Here is a 6883-nt window from a genome sequence, read left to right on the forward strand (position 1 = left end):
GTGGTGGCTAAAGGTGGTGACGAAACGTATTGGTGTTTTATAGGTTACGAGTCTCATCAGAGAAGGTAGTGTTTCCAACATGGTCCTTGGTTTACACCCTCTTCTCACAACTATCCTACATAGCTAAATGATTCCACATAGGGTATATGCATGGCAAGTGTGACACGTCCTAAGGTTCAAAACCTAATAAAAACAATAATTGACAAAAGCTTGTCAAATGTAAGGCCTTAATGGATATAAAATCTGACACAGGGTAAAACCATTAATTTCCGCCAAACTTAAGGGCTTTTGTAAAAATATCCTTTAGTTAAACTTCAAAAATAACAAAAAAATAATGTGTTCTATAACAAGAAACACAATTGTGATTGCAATGTAACAATTTCCAACTCTCATTGAACCAAAATATTTGATTCACAACATTTTCTCTTACAATTAAATCGATTCAACACAAAAATAATACAAAGGGAATCCAAGTTACTTCACTATACATGAAATTCTACATTATTGAATTGTTCTTGTCAGCTTGCATTTGGAAATGAATATTGAATCTGTATAATTTAAACTGCATAACTTCAAAAGATCTGCAGATTGTTGTTTTATCGAAGGATTACAACCACTTTGTATAACAAGAAGAAGCTTTGCTGCAAGTCCCACATCCACAGCAATCAATGAATACTCCTGAGGTGAAAGCTTGCAAACAGTCCACAAGATCGATAAAGCATATTTTGTACAGTTTTCCGAAACTCTCATCAAAATTCTTACCATATTGGGAATCGTGTTTGAACAATCACTCAAAGCGAGGTTACCTTCTTTTAGATTTGACACAGAATCCAAGATGAAAAGCGCTAATTCCAACGATTCAGAGTTTAATCCAGGTAATAATTCGATCAATTGAGGAACTGCACCGATTGTGATGATCATGAGTTGAATCTGTTTGTGTGATCGAGAGGATGAGCTTGAGCATATCGATTTGAGTAATGAAAGCGCGGGTAGATTTCCAGATGAATGTCGTTTATCTCTTACGAGTCTCATCAATGCGACGAGTAAACTAGGGCTTGAAACGATTTCAACTTTGGAATTGAAATCGTCTTCGACGATTAGAAGTTTGAGTAATTGTGTGCAGTTGATTCGTGTTTCTATGGAACCTTCGTTTAACATGTCCACCATTAATGAGATCCTCGCCGGCTGCGTTAGATTCGATTTCGAAGATGAATCGAGGTTTAGATGAACGAGAATGGAGATAACTTCGGAACCAATGGCGTGAGATGTGTAAGGACCTAATAGAGATGAAAGGAAACTCACTCCACCTTTTTCGACAACCGTTTTTCTGGCGATACCGTGGGCGGCGACAACTCGCCGGAGCTCTTTCAGCGATTGAATACGAGCTTGGCCTTTGGTTTTTTTAAGAGTGTCGAGGATTTCTGACGTTAATCCTTGTACGTCTTCGGATCTCTTCTTTTTCTGGAAGTATTTTTGTGAAAACCAGCTGTGGATTAACCGGTGAAGGGTGTCGTTTGGGGTGACGGAATCGTCCCAGAGTTCTTGCATTGTCGTCGGGCAGGTGAAATGGCCGAGACTGAACCATTTCATGATGTTGGATCGCTCGTAGGTTTGGCCGGTGCAAAGGGTGACCGGATCTTCCATTGGTGAAAGTGAAATTGGACAAATGAACACCGATGGAATCTCCGGCGATTCTAACACTTCAATCATCTTCTTCAGATCCAATTTCTCAGAAAACCCACCACCGAAACCGACTCCTCCACCGCCGCCCAACACCCCATCTTTTACAGCACTGTCTAGATCTAGAACCTCCCCCTCAGCCCCATTTATCGTCGAAGAAAACGCAGGCATTTCCACAAACACCTGGTGTGCAAAAACACAACAATACGAAACAACCACAAATCACCTTCAAATGCACATTACATCGAAAAGGCTTCTTCTTTATGGCGAGTTCTGTTCACTTGAACTGATTTTTCTTGCTTTCTACGATCAAAAGACTCACAATTCACATCTCATTCAAAGCTTCAAAAAGCGTTGAATCATGAAACAGATAACAGGACACTCATTGAAGAAAAAAACTGAACTACATAGATATCTATGTACGTACTTTCTCAAGTGGGGTTTATAATAAAAAAGAATCAAAAAGGAAATTTTGCTAAAGAACAAAGGGACATAAATCAGACAGGACCTGAAACAATCAAGACTTCAAAGCTTTTGTTGATGAAAATTATGAGCGAAAAAGATAGAAAATTTATGATTTATTCAACATTCATTTAAAGAAATAATAAATGAGATCAAAACCTCGACATCGAGCAATGATTTTGGGCTGTTATTTTGTTTCACAGCAGTAAAAGCAACGCTGAAGATGATAAAAAAATGACGATAGAATTTTGTTTGATGTAAACGATGGAAAAGTGGGCCCGATATTACCTCACGAGCCCAGTTCACACGTGCTGACTCTTTTTTATTTATTAACGTAGCATGAGACATGTAGTTGGTTTAATGAGTATATAGAGTACACTAATTAAAACTTGGGATTAAATTAATAATTATTGGAAATTAATAATTCTTTTTGTAAGGAATAATTTGTCAAGAAAAAATGGTTTAAAATGCAAATACAAGTTCTAAGAAAATACGATAAAAGGATAATCAAATAAGGAGAACAGAAGTAGCCGACCTGAGATGACACTACAACTTTCTTCTTTTCGAACGTTCTTGATCGGTGCTCTAGTTTGTTAGTTTGAAAAGCATTTTCAATCCTTCGAAGAATCGGTCGATGTTTATATGGAAAAGTAAAGAGACATAATGGGAGCAATTAGGGTTGTAAATGAGCCGACAAACACAAATGAGGTTTGTTCATATTCATTTGTTTAAGTTAGTCGAACAAATAAACGAATACGAACGGATAAACGAATGAGTTTTTTTGTTCATATTCGTTCGTTTAACAAATTACATTGTTCATGTTCAATCGTTTATATTCGTGAACATGCTAAATAAATGAATAAAGATAAAAAAAAATTAAAAAAATATATATATAATTGAAGATATATGAACATAAATGAATATATAATACACTAATGTAATCAAACACAATTAAGAATATGTGAACATAAAATGAACTTATATGAACGAACATAAACGAATAACTTAAACGAACGTTCACGAACATAATTGAACAATCGAGACCATTGTTCATGTTTGTTCGTTTAACTAAACGAACGATAATTTGTGTTCATGTTTGTTTGTTTATCAAGTAAATGAACATAAACGAACTTCCTGTCGAACGGTTCGCGAATAGTTCGCTGAACGTTCATTTCGTTTACAGCCCTAGGAGCAACTTCTTGTTTATATGATTTGAGACATAAAAATACTATAAGACAATATAAACACGGTAAAGATCGAGGGTTTCAAGATCGATGCAAACATCGGCAAGTTGAATAAAAACAATAGGTCGTCCCAGGAAGAGCTTTGTCAAATGCATGAACTATTCCCAAAATGCAGATTTAGATAAGATTGATCAATCCTATCACTTCATTCAGATGTTTTATAGTAGTAAAATTTTAGTAGGCAATTTTTGTTTATAAACATGATTCACTAAAGTTTCATTCTAGTTTGTTTCATTAATCATCATAAAAATTAATTACTCAAATCAATTAAAATTATTTAAATAAGGTTAGGATCTGTTGGTGATTTTAGTATCACCATGACATTTTATATAATTGGAACTAACATGTGAGCTAATGAGCTTTATAATTTATACTCTAATATATGTATGGGTTTTGTGTAGAGTGCACACATGTATAAGATCGAATTAGAAGTCAGATCGACAATAAGTCGGAGGTCAGAGGCAGCACCCCTAGGTCTGGGGTTACCAAAGGGGCAGCGCCCCAAAAGGTTTTCAAATTTTACATACGGGGGCATAGTGGCAAATTCAGATTCTTGAGGGTGATTATGATAAAACTAATGAAATTCGTTAGTTTTGGAAATCCTAAATCCTCATTAAATTTCAAATTTCCTGGCTTGCTTCCAAAGTAACCCATGATGTCCAACCCTAAGAGCAACCATAATATCATTTATTATATAAACGACTTTTCTCTTTGAGAAGGGAGACACGAAATTTATTTGCTCTTGTTTTCTTCAAACAAACACAGAATCCTTCTAGCAATTTGGCTTAAGATTTTTGTGCCTAGAATCGTAAGTGTCCTCTTGGATTATCCTAGACTGAATTTCTTGCAAACCAAACATATGATAGAAATATGAGTTCGGAAAAGTGTTCACACGATCCAAGTGGTATCCAGATCTCCAATATAAACCCTATTTTTTTCCAACAGGATCCATATTTCACTTCAAGATGTGAAAAGGTTTGTCGTATTCACATCGAAATGCTATTTAGGTAGGCAAACTGTTTCTCAGTTACAATCTTACGAAACTCTTAGATCTGTCGAGATTTATTAACTTATGTCAATAGCATTTTAATCTCTTTCACGCTCATCTAACATTCATGGGTGGTCGAGGATCATGCATTTGGATGGTAAATTAACCATGCACATCCTTGTGATATACGACTTAAGTTACACTTGAGTTATTGCGAATGTCATCACTTATTTATAATTAAACTAAACCGTTGGATAAATGCACTTTCTCACCTTAAAAGATTATAAGGAAGTGTGTGTTTTCATAGGTAACGTGATATTTATGTTTAAAAAAAACAAGATTTTGTTTTGTTTTGTTAAAATATACTAACTATCTTTTAAAAACTATTCAAATTTTAGCCAATTTTATGAACATTTATAAAATTATTTTCTGTGTTAACTTTTAACAATTTATTATTCTAATTTTTTTTAAAGCAAATATGCATAAATAAAACCACCACACAATCATAGAAACACAATAATAGTACAAGTAACGATACCACCAGTCTTGATCATATGCGTCTCCCCTATGAGTTATCAAAAGAGATACTAGTCGTACTAACGACAAATAACACTTCAAAGCTCTCACTTGAACAACCACCAAGACTTGATGTCAACAAGAGCACCATGAGACTCTAAACTCCTAGATCATTCTCTTGGTACTGAGTCTTTAGTAAGTTACAAAATTCTATTCTAATACAAATTTACTAAATAAAATATTACAGTTTAAAAGACAATTACATATTACAAAAGAAAATAAATTACATGAACATCACAAAGACCAAAAGCACAACCAAACATAAAACACATTGGTCAACTCGAGAGACGGTGTATCAGGTATATACAATTCGAAACAAACAATTATTTTAAACTCCAATTGCAACATTTAGATTAAATTAATAATCATGAAGTTAAAATCAAGTTGGCGTATAGTTGTTTCTATGATCTCACATGCAAGAAATCATCCTAACAATAATGTCTCACTTATTGACTTTAACTAATAACTAAGAGTTAAACAATTAAAACAATAAACAAAAGTGATAACCAACTTCATAAAACCATATGATTTACATGAGTTCACTTATCTGAATCAGATACTCAAAAACAATCAAGCATATTAAAATCAAGATAATAAAACAAAAACAGTTTTGTAAATAGTAGTTATGCGCCACGTCATACACACTCGTGGTGCGTTCTAGAAGACTCGCATCCCGTTTCATAGTTAGAGTTTCGGGATTCCAGTCATGGACGCGCCACACGTACTAGGTGATGTGTTACGCCCAACTCGGCAGAAAACAATTTCTAACGAAAGCCTAATCGATTTTCAGTTTTGAAAAAAAGGTTTTATGCTTTTAAAACATTCCGAAAACTTGATCTAATCAGTTTATTAATCATGCAAATATTTTTACCACAAAGATAATGGAAATCAAAGTGCAAAAGACTAATGTAATAAGAAGAATCAAGAAAAACTACCCTTGAAGCCTTTGATTAATCCACTGCCTTATGTATAGATGTAGAGAGCACAAACTAGAACTCTTCTTCCAAATCGCACCCAAGAATAGACCCAAAAAATCTTAACATCTCCCCTTGTGAACACTACTGAACACAATCTGAAAAATGTCTGCTCGTCATACGTGCTACGTCCAACAAGGGAGCGTGTCACGTCCCCGCGAGACCATATGGAGAGAAGAGAGATTTAGGGTTTTCAAACGATTTTGAGTGGTTTTTATCATCTTCAAATGTAAACCATACACCTTTATTATTCATAAGGGGTATTAGGGTTGAGAATCCATATTGAATAATTACTTGATCACTAAGTAATTATCCATAAGAATGGTAATTACCTAAACAATCGGTAATCATCCAAAACATTTTACTTTCAAATATTTACACTTTGATAGTAAGCCTTCAAGTCATCAAGTATGTCCATGATCTCTCAAAATCCTTACCTACCATGTAGATATCGCCCCTCAATGTGAAATCTCAATAGGGGGGCTTATCAGAACTGTATTTCCATATAGTTGCACATACTTCTTCAAAATTAATAAGAGTCCTAATGAGATCTCGATTCTCGACAGACAATTTCTTGAACTTACTGCTAAGAAAACACATGTATGGATTTATTTTGTTCTTTGAAATGTTTGACTTCTTCTTCTTCTTCTTTTTTTAATTATTATTATTATTATTTTATTTTTACTTTCACCAATAAGAGATCAACTTCCATTGATATTAATTTCATATATATGTTGAGACCGGATGTTTTTGTTGATTATTCCATGAAAGTAACTTGAGTTCTCGTCGCCTTCCAATGCGCATATGCACCTCGGTTTTTGTTTGAGGCCTAGTACGTGTTTTCTTCAATTTCCATCAACTCCTTAAGCAATTCCTCCCTTGTCGCAATACCATCACTAGAAAGAGTTAATTCTTCAGCTTCAAAATCGATTTTATCGATGTTGTTGATGATTTCCTCA

The 6883-nt window shown here is 34.4% G+C and overlaps 1 pseudogene; it reads right to left on the reverse strand.

The window, feature by feature from the left end:
- Window positions 1-373: 373 nt before the first annotated feature.
- Window positions 374-2326, reverse strand: LOC145043837 (U-box domain-containing protein 30 pseudogene; annotated as a pseudogene).
- Between the last annotated feature and the right edge of the window lie 4557 nt (window positions 2327-6883).

Source organism: Lactuca saligna, chromosome 4 (assembly GCF_052625555.1).
Source record: "Lactuca saligna cultivar CGN05327 chromosome 4, ASM5262555v1, whole genome shotgun sequence".
NCBI lineage: Eukaryota > Viridiplantae > Streptophyta > Magnoliopsida > Asterales > Asteraceae > Lactuca > Lactuca saligna.